We start from the raw sequence: 16,372 nt of genomic DNA on the forward strand, positions 1-16,372 counted from the left end.
TTAAAATCTTTTACTTTTTATGCTATTGGCCTTTAGATAAAATAAAGTACTATTTCTTCCTGCACTTAAGCATTTCTTCCTCACTCTTCTTCCAGTGACAATTCAGTAAGCTGAGGTATCAAATGGGCTACCCCTCTATTTTAAAAGATTGGAAAATCTCTATACCCCACTCCTCTGCCAGAACAGGACATCATGTCTTCTTGCTGACAATCTGGGTATGAAAAACAGTTGATGTTTCCCCTGTACAAAGAATCTAGCTATAGATTAACATAAAATTGTTACAGTAATAAATTTGAAGCCCATTAGAGAGGATCAATAATGGTGGTGTCACACCCAAGGTAAAGCAGAAATAGCTCTACAAGATGTGGAGATAATAAAATATTCTGTAAAACCTGAAAAACAAGCAGTAAAAAAATCCCCCAAAATCTAAGAAGGAATCAAAATCATATTAAAGTAACAGACTCTAAGAGATGAATCTAGAGACAAAATTTCTGGGTTTGATTACCAATTTCATCATTTGTGCGTTTCTTACCAGTTATGCTCATCAGTTTTCCAGTCTGAAAAGTGGCAATAATTACAGTGTTTATCTCACTAGGTTGCTGTCAACAAACACTAAAGAGCTGATAACGTGCAGTTGTAATTTTTGCCTATCAAGGAATAAACTCAGGAATGAATAACAAGTATAGAATAAAAAATACTTCATATATATTCTGTAACACAAACTATTATGCAATCCTTAGTTAGATGAGAAATTATAAAAAATACCAGATATACTAACTCAGTTGGTGAATCTACCTGCAATGCCGGAGACCTGGGTTCAATCCCTGGGTTGGGAAGATCCCCTGGAGAAGGGGACAGCTACCCATTCCAGTATTCTGTCCTGGAGAATTCCATGGAATCCATGGGGTCACAAAGAGTCAGACAGGACAGAGCAACTTTCACTTTCACCAAATGTGTTTAAGCATGAGGACTGGGATTATTAGAATACATCTAAATTTGAGAGATTATTAAAATATATCTAAAATTTGAATTACAGTAAGATTGATAGTTGTAGATATTCTATTGGAAAGTTTAAATATTGGGCACCCCAGGCCCAGCCCCCACAGAACCAAGTGCCTGAGCAGCCGGTTGGCCAGGCTGGAGCTGACTGGAGGCAGCCGTGAGCAGGGTGGAGCCAAGATGGCGGTTGCACTTGGTGCAAATGGTTCATCTGGAGTCTAGATGCTTTCCTACTATGTCTCAACCACACTCTGAGCACAGAGAAAGAAGAGGTGATGGGGCTGTGCATAGAATTGAATGATGACTTAAGGCGTGATCCCCAAGTTTACATATACTAGAACTGAAATCCACACAGTTGCTGAAATGATTGACACTGTCAGAATTGTTCACATTCATTCTGTCATTGTCTTGTGGCATTCTGATAAGAGGGAGGGTCTAGTGGAAATTTCTCCAGAGCAGCTGTGTGCAGCTTTAACTGAGGCAGAGAGGTTGACTGAACTAACCAGTAGTACCCTGAGAATTGTGGGCTGGTATCATTCCCATCCCCATATAACTGTTTGGCCTTCCCATGTTGATGTTCACACACAAGCCATGTACAAAATTATGGAGCAAGGCTTTGTAGGGCTTGTATTTTCTTGTTTCCTACAAGATAAAAATACAAAGACAGGTACTCCATACTTGCTTTCACTCCATAGAGGCCCAAAAGAGCTCAGAGTATGAGAGAATTGAAATCCAAATTCATATTGTACCCCATGGAACCATTGGGAAAGTGTGCCTTGAGTCAGAAATTGAGTTGCCCAAGATCCTGTATCAAGAGGGGCAAGATGCACATAGGAGGATCCACAGACTTCCACATCTGGATTCAGTAACCAAGATCCATAATGGCTCAGTGTTTACTAAGAATCTGTGCAGGTCAGCAGTCAGCAGACCTCTACTACAGTGGTTGGAGGACAGACTAGAGAGAAAACAAAAGCATTTACAGGAGTTGCAACAAGAAAAGAAACAGTTTATGCAAGAACTTTCTTCTCTAGAATAAAGCAGGAGACAAAATGGAAAAGGATGAAAATATCCAGGTGTAAAATTAATTAAGCTAAATCAGTTTTGAAGAAGAGACATTTGAAGGACTCACATTACCTGACTGCAGACTTACTATGAAGCTACAAGGATCAAGATAGCAAGGTATATATGCCCAACTGATTTTGATAAAGGTAAAAAAGCAATTCAATGGAGGAAGGGTGATAGTCTTTTCGATAAATGAAGTTGGTGCAGTTTGCAAAGAAAATGAAGTTTGCCCTAAACTGCATAGCTTATACAAAAATTAATTGAAAATATATCATGAACTTAGATGTAAGATGTAAAACTATAAAACTTTTAGGAAAAAAAATCTCGGGGGGGGGGGGGGGGAAACCTGGGCTAGGCAACAAGTTCTTGGCCTTCACCCTAAAAGCATAATCCTAAAAGGAAAAAGTTGATATATTGGACTTCATCAAAAGTAAAAACTTTTGCCCTGCAAAGAATTTAAGAGGAATAAATTATTGGGAGAAATTACTTGCAAACCATTTATCTAGACCAATGTAGAATATACTGTATGAGGTCAAGAGTGAAAAATAAACAATCCAATTAGTAAATGAGCAGAAAACATGAATAGACATAGCACTAAAGAGGAAATGTGGATGGCAAGTGAGCACAGGAAAAGATGTTGCATCTTATTAGTAATCGGGGGATGCAAATTAAAACCACAAGGAATTTTGACTATGTACTTATCAGAACAGCCAAAGAAAAAATAGTGAAAATGGGGACTTCTTGGCAGTTCAGTGGTTGAGACTCTGCCTTTCAATGCTGGGGGCATGGGTTCGATCCCTAGCTGGGGAACTAAGATATCACATGCCTCAGTGTGTAGCCAAATTTTTTTGAAAAAATAGTGAAAATACCAGATGCTGATGAGCATATGAACTGGATCTTTTATACTTTTCTGAATGGAATGTAAAATGGTAAGTCACTCTGGAAAAAAAAAAAAGTTCAGAAACTTCTAATAAACACTCATGTACTTTATTACCTCAGCAATTATTTTCCTGTACATGTATCCGAAAGAAATGAAAACTAATTTTGGCACAAAAACTTCCATACAGATGTTCTTAGCATTTTCATTTGTAATAACACCAAACAGAACAACCTTGATGTCCAGCAGATGAGCATGTGGTTAAACCAACCACGCACACCATGGGAACTACCCTGCAATGTAAAGAAATAGACTACTGATACATACAACTTGGATGAACCTCAAGCACATTGTGAGGAATGAAAAAAGCCAGTATTAAAAGGTCTCCTACTGTATGACTGTATTTGTATAACATTTCCAATTTTTAAAAGGACAAAATTATAGAAGTGAAGAACATATTAATGGTTGCCAGGGACAGGGACTGGAGGGGGTATGAGATATAGGTGATTATCAAAGATAACACAGAAGTTCCTTTGTGCTGATGGAACAGTTCTGTAATTTGATTGTGGTGTTGATTACCTGAATGTCTAAAATGTGCTAAAACTATACAGAGCTACAAACACCCACAAATGAATGCATGTAAAACCTGGTGAAACCAAATAAGGTCTGTACTCTTGTTAGTAGTATGATACCACTGTCAAAATGTTGGTTTTGAAGTTGGACTATAATTATGTGTAAGATCTTACCATTGGGGAAAACTGGGATTCTGAGTACTATTTTTGCAACTTCCTGTTAATCTGTGGTTGTTGCCAAATAAAAGGTAGTAAATATTAAACAAGGACAAAACATTTAAAAATTGAAAAGTAAGAAGATGGCCTCTAAATCTAGAAGTTGGAAAAAGAGCAAAATAATCTTAGAGAAAGTAGGTGGAAGAAAGTAATAGAGTTACTTATAGTACTAGAGATTTGCAACATGGAAAAGAAAAACAATATGAAATATGAAGAAGAATGAAAGCTTGATCTTTGAAAAACTAAGAGAATGCACCAAATACCAAAATTAGACATTAAGAGGATATAAAGGTAAAGAATGTTAAAATTTTTTTTGAAAAAAAGGTAAAAAAAGTTTTAACAAAATATAAACAAAATTAATTTTTTTAAAAATCTGATTTAAGTTATTAGTGTTTAAAAATGTAACAGTCTAGAAGAATGGGATGGGGAGGGAGGCGGGAAGGATGTTCATGAGGGAAGGGACATAGGTAGACATGTGGCTGATTCATGTTGATGTTTGGCAGAAACCAACACAATACTGTAAAGCAATTATCCTTCAATTAAAAATAAATATATTCAACTGAAAATAAAATACATAGTATAAATCAAATAAAAAATATCAGTTGGAGAATGTGTTTTATGTTATATTTACTTTATTATATAATAAATACATATTGATATGCTAAATATATGTATGCATAGTATTCAAGTATAAAATAATCAGATGTTGCTAAATTTCATGAAGGATAAAAAAGCCTAAAGCAATAGAGACAATGTATGACATATATGGCACTCATAAGTGGTACCTTTGTGAAGGTGACATTGCTGCAGAGACCTAAATGAAGTAACAGAGTGGGTCAAGCAGATATCTCTAGGCACAACATGAGAGCTTTAGAGACAAAGTAAAGACAAAGCACAAAGACTCTTGACAGCATTAATCCAATGGTCCAGAGACACCATGGAAGCCAGTGTGGTATGAGTTGAGTGATGGAGAGGGAAGATGAAAGAAAATGAGGTCAGAGAGGTAGAAGCCAGGAAAGTAGCAGCAGAACAAGGAACGTCAATCAAAGTGTGGTCCCTCAGGTCAAGTAAGGAGACCGGTTCCAAAAGGAGGTGGCGGACCATCCCATTTCACTCAGAACGCTCCTGACTTTCTCACTAACACCCCATATACTGGGAAGCATTCAGTCCCAGAGAAACCAGGACATTGGATACTAATTGATGAAGACTGAAAACTGACATTAGAATTGACCAAATGGAAACCTTTTTGACCTTGATAGGAGCCTAATAGTGGGGAAAAGGCTGATTTTCTTATGTGTTCAAGATAACATAGGAGGAAATACCAGGATCAGGTTCATAAAGAATACACATATCTTTCAGAGTTTTTCTATAAAAGGAAATGGAAGAGGGGGCAGTAGATCAAGGGCTTTTATTTTCTTTGAGTTAAAAATTTGTATCTCCACTCAACTATGTCCATACAATGACTTTCTTAATTCATCAGGTATGATATGGATACTACCCTATAACGTTCTTTCTGCTGTAGACTGTCTGTTTCCCCTAAAAGTTCTTACGTTTAATCCTATCCCCAATATGATGGTATTTGGATTAGGAGTCTTTGGCAGTTGATTAGATCAAGAGGGTAGAGTTCCTATGGAGAATCAGTGCCCTTATAAGACATCTAAGGGAGCTCCCTTCCTCCTTGTAGGGACTCAGTACAAAGAGAGTGCTCTTTAGAAAAGGATCTGCATCTCACTAGAAATTGAATATGCCAGCATATCAGTATTGAATTCCCTGGCATCTAGAACTGTGGTACTAGGTACAGAGTTCTATTTTATAAGCTGCTCAAACTGTGATAGTCTGTCCTAGCAGCTGAAATGTCCTAAGATGTGGCCCAAGTAATTCTTATGATTAAGGTATTTAGGGAAACCCACCAATATTTAACAATCTCATTTCAAAATCTTTCTCCTATATTTCTAAAAATCTGAACCCAACATTTTCCTTGAGGTCCATTTAATATGTTACGTTTTCCATAATATAGATTTTATTATATCCTCTCATTTTTTTTGGTTTATGGGGTATTTAATGGACCTTGACATACATCATATTCCTGAACCCATAGTAGATTTTAAACTTCTCCTGGATAGTGACACATTGCTATTTCTTCTATCTCTGCTCTGTGCTCAGTATATGTTATATGGCTAAATGCTTGTTAACGTGTTTATTTATGTAATTCTAGTATATCTGCAGTGTTTACCATGAGGTTTTGGAAACAAAAGAGGTCTTTATTTTGAGAATAATTTATGGAGATTGTGGGGGGGGAGACGGGGGGGGGGGGGGCGTGGTGGGCACGCTCCACAGAAAAAGAGAGACAGTGGAACTTCCCTCAGCAAAGCTGAGGGGTCCCAAGGAGAGGTGAGCCTGCTGTCCGCCAACCCAGCCCCTGGGCGAGCAAGAGACAATCAGATGCGACAGGGGTTCCGTCTAAGCAGTTCCGCTTGATTGTCACAAACTCTTGGTTTATATAGGCAAGCAAGGGGGTTTTGTGAGGGTTGGACCAATCACGTTAAAGGTCAAATTGTAATATGCCATAGTTGCACCAATCACATTAAAGGTCAAATCTTAATATACCATAGTTGCTCCAATCATGTTAAAGGTCAAGTCATCATACTTCATTGTAACAGGAGTCTATGGTGATCATGCTGCTGTCCATGTGCACTGAAATCAAGAGAGCCAATCAAAAGTTTTAACAAACAACTTACACCATGCCCTCATATCGTCCTCCCGGCGCCATCTTAGCTCTAAACCTCAAAGCTAGCCCTTCTTTTTCAAGGTTTCCCATTTAGGGCCCCACAGGAGATTATTGCGCTCTAGGTGAGTTCATAGATTTATAACATAGTACCTCCTAATGGATATGCCCAGATCCTCCCTGCAGTCTTCTGACTAGGTACTGCAACAGATTTACTATGCTGCTTTAGCTGAAAGATGCTTTGCTGCCAATAACCACTTCATTATTATTTATCTCAGAGTAATAAAAATGAATTTTTCTCATTTTTCGGCAGGGATATACAAATAGTCAAGGCACAATTGCAGTGCTTTCTTCTTCTCTTAGAGGTGTAATTTAAATTCTGAGATACTCCAAATGAAAAATTAGAATGACTTTTGCTTCATTTATAAAACCTGACAGCTTAATTCCAAATACTTTGGAGATTTAATTAATGAGAAGTGAATCAACCCTTCAACATTAAAAAGGAAATCCATAATTTGGCCTCTTTCTGTAAGCAGAGTGAAATGTCAAAGTATTTTAGGCCAACAGGATTTTTCATAACTTTTATGATGTAAATGTTTCATAATAATGTCAAAACTTCTGCTGCATTAAGCCAGCATGTAACTGATCCAATACAAATTGCGCATGACATTAAATGGTATTGATGTCTTACCAAAGAGATAAACTTGGCTGTGGAAAGCGGGCCAAGCCCTCTAAGCAGCTAAAGAAAGATATTTGGGGTATCAAGTGGCCAAGCTACTAACCACTCCTGCAATTACTTGCCTGTAGCAACAGCTCAGAGGTGTGCCTGCTTAACCTGAAGTCACAGGACTAGAAGGATCTAAATTGGAACTGACAGTCAGGTTTTGTATGGTAATTCTCTATTTGCACGTTTTTCTTTTTACTCAGCCTTTGGCTATCTACAGTGAATTCATTAAAAGCACTAGAAGCTGCAAATTCTGTAGGACTAAATGCCTGGCCTAGACAGCAAATGAAAATGTTGACAAATGTGGTCTCCCCAAGTCACTACATCAAGCCATTTTCCAAAGGATATGTATTTTTCCTTCAATGATCAGGACAGATTACTGGCTACAGATAATTTGATAACAGCTCACATTATAATACTGTGTGCATATATCTGCAATTATAGAAGATTTTGATAGATATCACAAAGCCTTTAGTTTATGAATCATGGTAACTTTTTCTACATTTACTTATTAATGGACTACAAAAAACTAAGAAAAGTTAGAAACGAAGAATAAGAATATTTTGTTGTAAGTGTCAAAAGAAATACAAACATTTTGCCAAGGTAAGATAATACTGAAAATAACTTTTTAAATAAATAAAAAAGCTTAAAAAGCTAAAATGTAATAGAAAGATTAGGTGTACTGCATAGTGCTTAAAGGGCTTCCCAGGTGGTGCTAGTGGTAAAGAATCCGCCTCTCAGTGCAGGAGATATAAGAAATAAGTGTTCAACCCCTGGGTTGATAAGATCCTTTGGAGGAGGGCATGGCAACCCACTCCAATATTCTTGCCCGGAGAATCCCATGAACAGAGGAGCCTAACAGGCTACAGTCCTTGGGGTAGTAAAGAGCTGGACACAAATGAAGTGACTTAGCACACACACATAGTGCTTAAAAGGGAAATAAAAGGAAGGATAGAAATAATGGTAACTTTTATTTCAACTAAGCAAAATGGGAATGTTTTTTATGATAATACAGAATTAGTTCAACACTGAACTAGTTAGAGTAGGTAGTGAATTTTCCATCTCTGGAAGGATTTAAGTGAAGCATAGGGGGTTCAAGCAGTGGTTTTCAATCTTGCTTTGAATATGCCCCCCGTTAAAAATACCTTTGACAGTATCTTTAACAAATACATGCAGGCTTTAGGAAACAATATTTATCTCTGATACTAATATTCTTCAATATATTTTCTATACTATATTCAAAATAAAACTAGTGTATGACCCTGAAGATTAATTTTTGCATGTTATTAATGTTTTACAATGCACACTTTGAAAACCATAAATAAATATCCCCTTAAATTTCTTTCAATCTTATAATTGTATCAAAATAAAACATTAGTACACAACAAAATGACTAGGGGTAGGGGAACCTTCACACATCTATTGCTTGAATAAACTAAATCTGACTTATAAATGACTCATATATCTGAGAAGAGATTTATTCCCAGTTATATAGTAAAAGTCTTATTGTTCAGTCACTAAGTACTGTCCAACTCTTTTGCAACCCCATGGACTATAGCCCACCAGGCTCCTCTGTCCATGGGATTTGTGTCTTAGTCCATTTAGGCTGCTATTATAAAGCTGGTTAGCTTATAAACATCAGAATCTATTCTTCACTGTTCTAGAAGCTGGAAAGTCAAGGATAAATGCAGCAGTCTGGTCACATTTCACTGAAAGCCCCTTCCTGTTTTGTAACAAGCAACTTCATGTGTCCTCATATGATGTGAGGGGCAAGGGATATCTTTGTTTTTTATAAAGCATTATTTCTATTTTCTGAGAGCTCCATTCTCATGAGCATCTCCGAAAGGCCCACCTACTATCATCATATTTGGGGGGTGACGATTTTGATATATAAATTTGGGGCAACACAAAAATTTAGATCATAGCATCTGGAAATTCAGAAAGGCAAGGGAAGAACCCCAGTCACCAGTGTCAGGGGCAGTGCTCCTTGCCCAAGGTCCTGTGGGTCCTCTTAAGCTGGGCAGCCCTATGAACTCTAAACTGAAAATAAACAAAGGATCTTTGATTTCAGTGTTCATGGTCATAGGTCTGTGTTTCTAGCTCCACCGACAAGAGAAGCTGAAGATCTGAGTACTTTGTGGAATGATTATCACTGGCCTGGAGAAGGGCATGGCTACCCACTCCAGTATTCTTGCCTGGAGAATTCCATGGACAGAAGAGTCTAGTGGGCTACAGTCCATGGGATCACACAGAGTTGGACATGACTGAGCGACTGACATTGCATATATGTGCATAAAGACAGACAGTTCTTCGTCTCTTGAGGGGAAGACAGTCTGACATGACTGAGTGACTATCACTTTCACTTTTACTTAATCACAATATTGGCTACTAACTCTTATCTGTATATTACAGTAAAAGTATAATCAAAATAAAATGGTAGAGAAATGTGGAGAAATGTGTCAACCCATCACTCTGTTTTTTGTATATAACTTTACAATGTGCTTTTTGAAGGGTTACTTGTGGTCCAACATTTCTTCACTGTATTTACTCTAAGCCAGTTTGGGTAAAATTATATAAATAAAAGTGATGGAGGTATAGTATAAAAAGTTGATATCAAAAATGGGAGAGTCCTGATTTAAATCCCCATGTATTCTTCCTTAATGTACCTCAGTTCAGTTCAGTAGCTCAGCCGTGTCCAACTCTTTGTGACTCCATGGACTACAGCATATCACTCTTCCCCATCCATCATCAACACCTGGAGCTTGCTCAAGCTCATGTCCATCGAGTCGGTGATGCCATCCAACCATCTCATCCTCTGTTGTCCCCATCTCCTCCCACATTCAATCTTTCCCAGCATCAGGGTCTTTTCCAATGAGTCAGTTCTTCACATCAGGTGGCCAAAGTATTAGAACTTCAGAAAAGTAAACAGGTGCATCATAATTGCAACAGAAAAACACATATGATGACGACAGTGGACACATCACCAGAGAATACTGAGATGTATTTGAAGGGTATGTGAGGGAACAGTTCAGACACTATTCATTCAATAAACATTTACAAACCACCCAGCATGTGTAAGGTACTATGATTAATACTGAGACAGTAAACAAGAGACATAAATCCTGTTATCATATATATTATTATTCATTAGGGGAGCTATATAATAAATAGATGCATCAGCTCAGTTCAGTTCAGTTTCTCAGTCATGTCTCTTTGCAACCTCATGGACTCTTTGCAACCTCATGGACTGCAGCATGCCAGGATTCCCTGTCCATCACCAACTCCCAGAGCCTACTCAAACTCATGTCCTTTGCATCAGTGATGCCATCCAACCATCTTATCCTCTGTCATTCCCTTCTCCCCCTGCCTTCAATCATTCCCATCATCAAGATTTTTTCCAATGAGTCAGTTCTTTGCATCAGGTGGCCAAAGGATTGAAGTTTCAGCATCAGTCCTTCCAATGAATATTCAGGACTGATTTCCTTTAGGATTGACTGGTTTGATCTCTTTGCAGTCCAAGGGACTCTCAAGAGTCTTCTCCAACACTACAGTTCAAAAGCATCAATTTTTTCGGTGCTCAGCTTTCTTTATAGTCCAAGTCTCAAATCCGTACATGACTACTGGAAAAACCACAGCCTTGACTAGACAAACGTTTGTTGGCAAGATAATGTCTCTGCTTTTTAATATGCTGTCTAGTTTTGTCATAGCTTTTCTTCCAAGGAGCAAGCGTCTTTTAATTGCAAGACTGCAGTCACCATCTTCAGTGATTTTGGAACCCAAGAAAATAGTCTGTCACTGTTTCCACCATTTCCCCATCTATTTGCCAGGAAGTGATGGAACGAGATGCCATGATCTTAGTTTTCTGAATGCTGAGTTTTAAGCCAGCAATATCACTCTCCTCTTTCACTTTCATCAAGAGGCTCTTTAGTTCCTTTTCAATTTCTGCCATTAGAGTGGTGTCATCTGCATATCTGAGATTACTGATATTCTTCCCAGCAATCTTGATTCCAGCTTGTGCTTCATCCAGTCCAGTATTCGGCATGATGTACTCTGTATATAAGTTAAATTAGCAAGGTGACAATATTCAGCCCTGATATACTCCTTTCCCAATTTGGAACCAGTCTGCTGTTTCATGCCTGGTTCTGTTTGTTCTTGGCATGCATACAGATTTCTCAGGAGACAGGTAAGGTGGTCTGGTATACCCATCTCTTTAAGAATTTTCCACAGTTTGTTGCGATTTATACAATCAAAGGATTTATCATAGTCAATGAAGCAGGTAGATGTTTTTCTGGAATTCTTTTGCTTTTTCTAGGATCCAAGGATGTTGGCAATTTGATCTCTGGTTCCTTTGCCTTTTCTAAATCCATCTTGAACATCTGGAAGCTCTTTGTTCACATACTGTTGTAGCCTAGCTAGGAGCATTTTGAGCATTACTTTGCAAGGATATCTAAAAGTTATGATTTTCTCATCTGTAAATTGGGCCTCAAACTTGTGGAGTTACAGTAAAGGTTAAGCCACAAAAAAGAGTGCTTAGAAGCAGTCAGAGCCAAGCAGTAGGAGCTCATGGAGATATGAAAGCAAAATGTCATACAGTCCCATATGGAATCCTGGAACGGTTGAAGGACATTAGGTAAAAAGTAAGGAAATCTGAATAGATGTTAGACTTTAGTTAATAATGATATACCAATATAGGCAAATGAATTGTAACAATTTAAGATTTCTAATTTAAGATTTCTTAGAGCAAACTGGGTGTAGAATATGGAAACTCGTTGAACTACCTTTGCAGTGTTCTTGCAAACATAAAACTATTCTAAAATTTAAAGTTTATTGAAAAGAATGCCTAGAACAAATCACAAAATTATTTAATACCCGTATATATATAAAGCTTGTGAATATGTGTATGTATATATGCGCAAGTATGTATGTAGAAGACAGGCTTCCCAGATGGCTCATGTGGTAAAGACTCTGTCTGCCAGTACAGCAGATACATATGTGGGTTTGATCCCTGGGTTAGGAAAATTCTGGAAAATTCCATGGATAGAGAAGCCTGGCCAGCTGTATTCCATGGGGTGGCAAAGAGTTGGACATGACTAATCAACTGAACACTACCACTATTATATATGTAGATACATACATTATACACACATGCATATTTATGAGTGTTCAATTAAATACATATGTATACACACATATTGAAGAAAATACTCATAAAAGTATACCTATATATAATTAACATATATATATATATGTATACATAGGAGATAATGGATTTCCAAAAAGATTTCTCCTCAAATTTGGAAGTTCTCAAAATTTTGAGAGGTACATAAAATAGAATTAAGGGACATTAATTTTTTTCTTCAGTTTTCATTTTTAAATTTCATAACAGATTCAGTTAGGGTTTCCTTGAGTTTCTATTTTTTCACTAATTAAGCAGATATCCTATACATAAATCTGTATTAGAGCAATGACTAAACCATCTTCTGAATATGGGTTGCACTCTAATGAGGGTACAGTTTTACTTAAGAGTGGACCAAAGGACTTAACTGAAAGGCCAATTGTCATAACCAGCTTAATTGGCTATTAGTAGGTTTACCCTGTTGATATTGTTAGTTTGAAATTCTCCATGCTTATGCAACAGTTACCATTTGACATTAAAGCTAATTTTATTTCACATTTTCTTAGGCCTCAAATTATTATTTTCAACCATTAGGCTTTCATTTACTGATATAATTAAGGTAGATAAATTCACAGTGTTGGAATCATTTTAAAATGTTCATTTAATAATACAGCCTGACATCTCTTTCCTAAGATCAACACACCAAAAATACAAAATAGGCTCTTCCCATTCACTCTGCCTCTCCCAAAACATGTGGCCAACAGGTGCCATATTATCAGAAACATGTACCTTGGAATTAGATTGAGGTGTGATACTGGTCCTGCCACATTATTTGTGTGGGCTTTGATTTTTTAAACCTCAAAATAAGCAATGATATAAAATCTTAGATCTCTGAAAAGGATTAAAAACCATCTGAGATAATATGGCCATCAGCCCAGGTAACCCTCTAATCTTTACCAACACTTTCTTATAACATTCCATGACTGTGTTCCACTCCATGTTTTTTCTCCAGTCTCTCAGCTTCCTCTTCACTTTTATTCAAAATATTATTTATTTTCTAGATTTTTGTAATCATCTCCCTATTCCTCCATCTTGCCTAAAATTTAAATTTTTACTAACATCAAAGCTAAATTTCTTTCTCCTCCAATCAACTTCATTTGCTGATTAAATAGCTTACCAAGTTAATTGCTTAATGTGACTAGTGAATAACTATAATCAGCAAATATCAGAAACTATCTGATTTGAAAATAAATTTATCTGAGTTTATTTTGCTTCATCATTTTTGGGTGCCTTCATTTTATCTCATGGTGTATTAAAGAGCAGAATTGCACTGACTGAGAGGCATCAGGATGGGTATGTACACTTGCACGTTTACTTTTCATGGAAATTAACCTCACAACTACCTTCCTTTAATATTTACTGTGTGAATTTTGAAGATCACTGGGCTTAACACCTTACAAACATGTGGTTTGGAGATTCTCCACCTAGAGTAGTATTGTACCTTTCACTATGAATCCTTATGGTGTCTATAGTTATGTAATACTGCATGGTAATGTAACATTTCACCTACATAGACAAAAACACAGCCTTCACTACAGAAATAAGTATGTAAAGGAAAGCAGTATATTTTAAAAGGTAATGGAGCAGAATTGCCAGTTATAAAATTAACTGTTTTCTCAACTGTAGTCTAGTCATGAAAGAATGTCAGATACCCCCTGAAGAGGGGACATAGGGCTTTTCATTTTGAAGATAGAGGTTTTACTGACTTCTAGAAGAGAGTTAGGCAGACTTTCTTTGCCAAAGATTAGGCTCTTAGAATAATTAACTGGAAGGGAAGGGAAAAAGGTGTAAGATTTGAGAAATAAAAGGAGGTATTTTCTTTGAAAATGGGAATGAGAACGGAGCTGCAAGTTCCCCTGAGTGGTAGAGGGCTGGAAGTCAGTTTAGATGTGATGCTCTGAAGATGATGATTAGGACTAGACTTGTGATACCTGGTAAAACTGCCATCTAAACACACAACCTCCCACTCACAGTGAACATTTCCATGGCTCAGTGTGGTGGTAGAGGTGAATAGACATGTTCAAACCATGGTGAGAATTTGCATCCAATACAGGTTGAAATATACAGTATTCATATAGCCATATAACTATTGCCGAAGAAGCAAATCTACTGACAACCGTGGTCCCTTCCCAATTTTTCTAGAACCCTAAGAGCCTGGGAATGTTGAACGTCCTTTGCGTGTCAGAAGAGCCACCATAATGTCTGACACACACACATATATATATATATATATATATATATAAAATCATGGCTTATTGATTTGTATTTAGGCCACATTTGACATGATTTTGAGTATTAAAGAAATACAATATTTCTTGCCTTTGAGTGTTATAGTGCAATTCATATTTGCTTCATATATTTGGTATTTTGTTTTTCGTTTATTAAAATTTCTCATTATGTCTTTGTCAGGTTCATACATCTTACATGTTCAGTATAAAACTTCTTGAATATGTTTCACAGAAGAAACTGATTATCTTAGCTCTGTCTAGATATAGGATTGCTCTGATTCCTACATATTTTCTGTATGTGAATCTTTTCACAATATAAAGCTTTTCTTACTCTTGAGTTAGGGTACATAAAACTATTTCAATAAAACATATGGATTCTATTAGATAAAATATGACATTAGAATAAGCCATCAATATATTTGTACTTGTTTTAATAAAATCATAGTTTACCCTATTTAAAAGCTGTGTCAGATAAGTAAATTTCAAAATAAGGATAATTTTTTAAAAATATATCATAGAAAGTTTACAGAAATAGATTTAGACATAATGTTTTCATTTCTTAATCATTTGGAGCCCTCTTTTTCTTCGTACCATTAAAATCAGTTTACCTATGGAAAATCTAGATCAATTTGTAAGATATATACATGAATAAAAGTGCCAAAAAAGAAAATTAAAGAGAGATGATGAATTAGAATATTTGGATAGTTAAGAGGAAATAGCATATTAAAGTATGTCCTATTCAAAAGATGGCAGGAAAGTTGTGGAACTGAACAACAGAACAGCTATCTTAGACAGAGGAGGTCATTTCAAGATAAGACCATCACACCCTCTGCCCAGGGAACATTATAAGCAATCATAGTGAAGTCGCTCAGTCGTGCCTGACTCTTTGCGACCCCATGGATAGTAGCCTGCACCAAGGTCCTCCGTCCATAAGATTTTCTAGGCAAGGGTATTGGAGTGGGTTGCCATTTCCTTCTCCAGGGAATCTTCCCAACCCAGGGAGTGAACCTAGGTCTCTCATATTGTAGACAGACGCTTTACTGTCTGAGCCACCAGGGAAGTCCAATACAAACAATCATAAGTAGTTGGCATTCCAGGAAGACTGAGCCCTGCCCTAATCACCACATGTGAAGTGAAAGTGAGCTCAGTCATGTCCGACTCTTTGCGACCCCATGGACTGTAGCCCACCAGTCTCCTCTGTCCATGGGATTCTCCAGGCAAGAATACTGGAGTAGGTTGCCATTTCCTTCTCCAGGGGATTTTCCCAACCCAGGACTTGAACCCTGGTCTCCCTCATTGCAGGCAGATGATTTACCAAGTGAGCTATGAGGGAAGCCCCTCATAATCACCACATGGGTGGAACATTAACCCAACAATAACCAGAGGGAACAAGAAAAGAAGCCCAGTTTCTCTCCCCCTGAACAGAATCCCTCTTGGTCTCACTCCCTGCTCCCTTACAATATGCTGAATATATCTTGCTTTCTACCCTTCCAACTCACAAATTCTTTTTTTTTTTAATTGTTATTTACTTTAATTGGAGGCTAATTACTTTACAATATTGTAGTGGTTTTTGCCATACATTGACATGAATCAGCCATGGGTAAATTCTTTTGCCTCCAGTGTTGCTGGCCCCACCAATAGTACTCTGGCAACAGTGAGAATACAACCAACAAAAAACATATAAGACAACAGAACATAAATAGTGAGGAGGTAAACTTAAATCCATCCATGCTCATATTTACAGTAAATTAACAATGCTTTCAAAAGCCAAATCCTAATAATAGTAATGGATA

The 16,372-nt window shown here is 37.1% G+C and overlaps 1 pseudogene; it reads left to right on the plus strand.

Moving 5' to 3' along the window:
* LOC138432371 (lys-63-specific deubiquitinase BRCC36 pseudogene) overlaps positions 1–2,035 on the plus strand; it is a 47,543-nt pseudogene extending 45,508 nt beyond the window's left edge.
* The last annotated feature ends 14,337 nt before the right edge of the window (positions 2,036–16,372 follow it).

This window comes from Ovis canadensis, chromosome 2, assembly GCF_042477335.2.
Source record: "Ovis canadensis isolate MfBH-ARS-UI-01 breed Bighorn chromosome 2, ARS-UI_OviCan_v2, whole genome shotgun sequence".
NCBI lineage: Eukaryota > Metazoa > Chordata > Mammalia > Artiodactyla > Bovidae > Ovis > Ovis canadensis.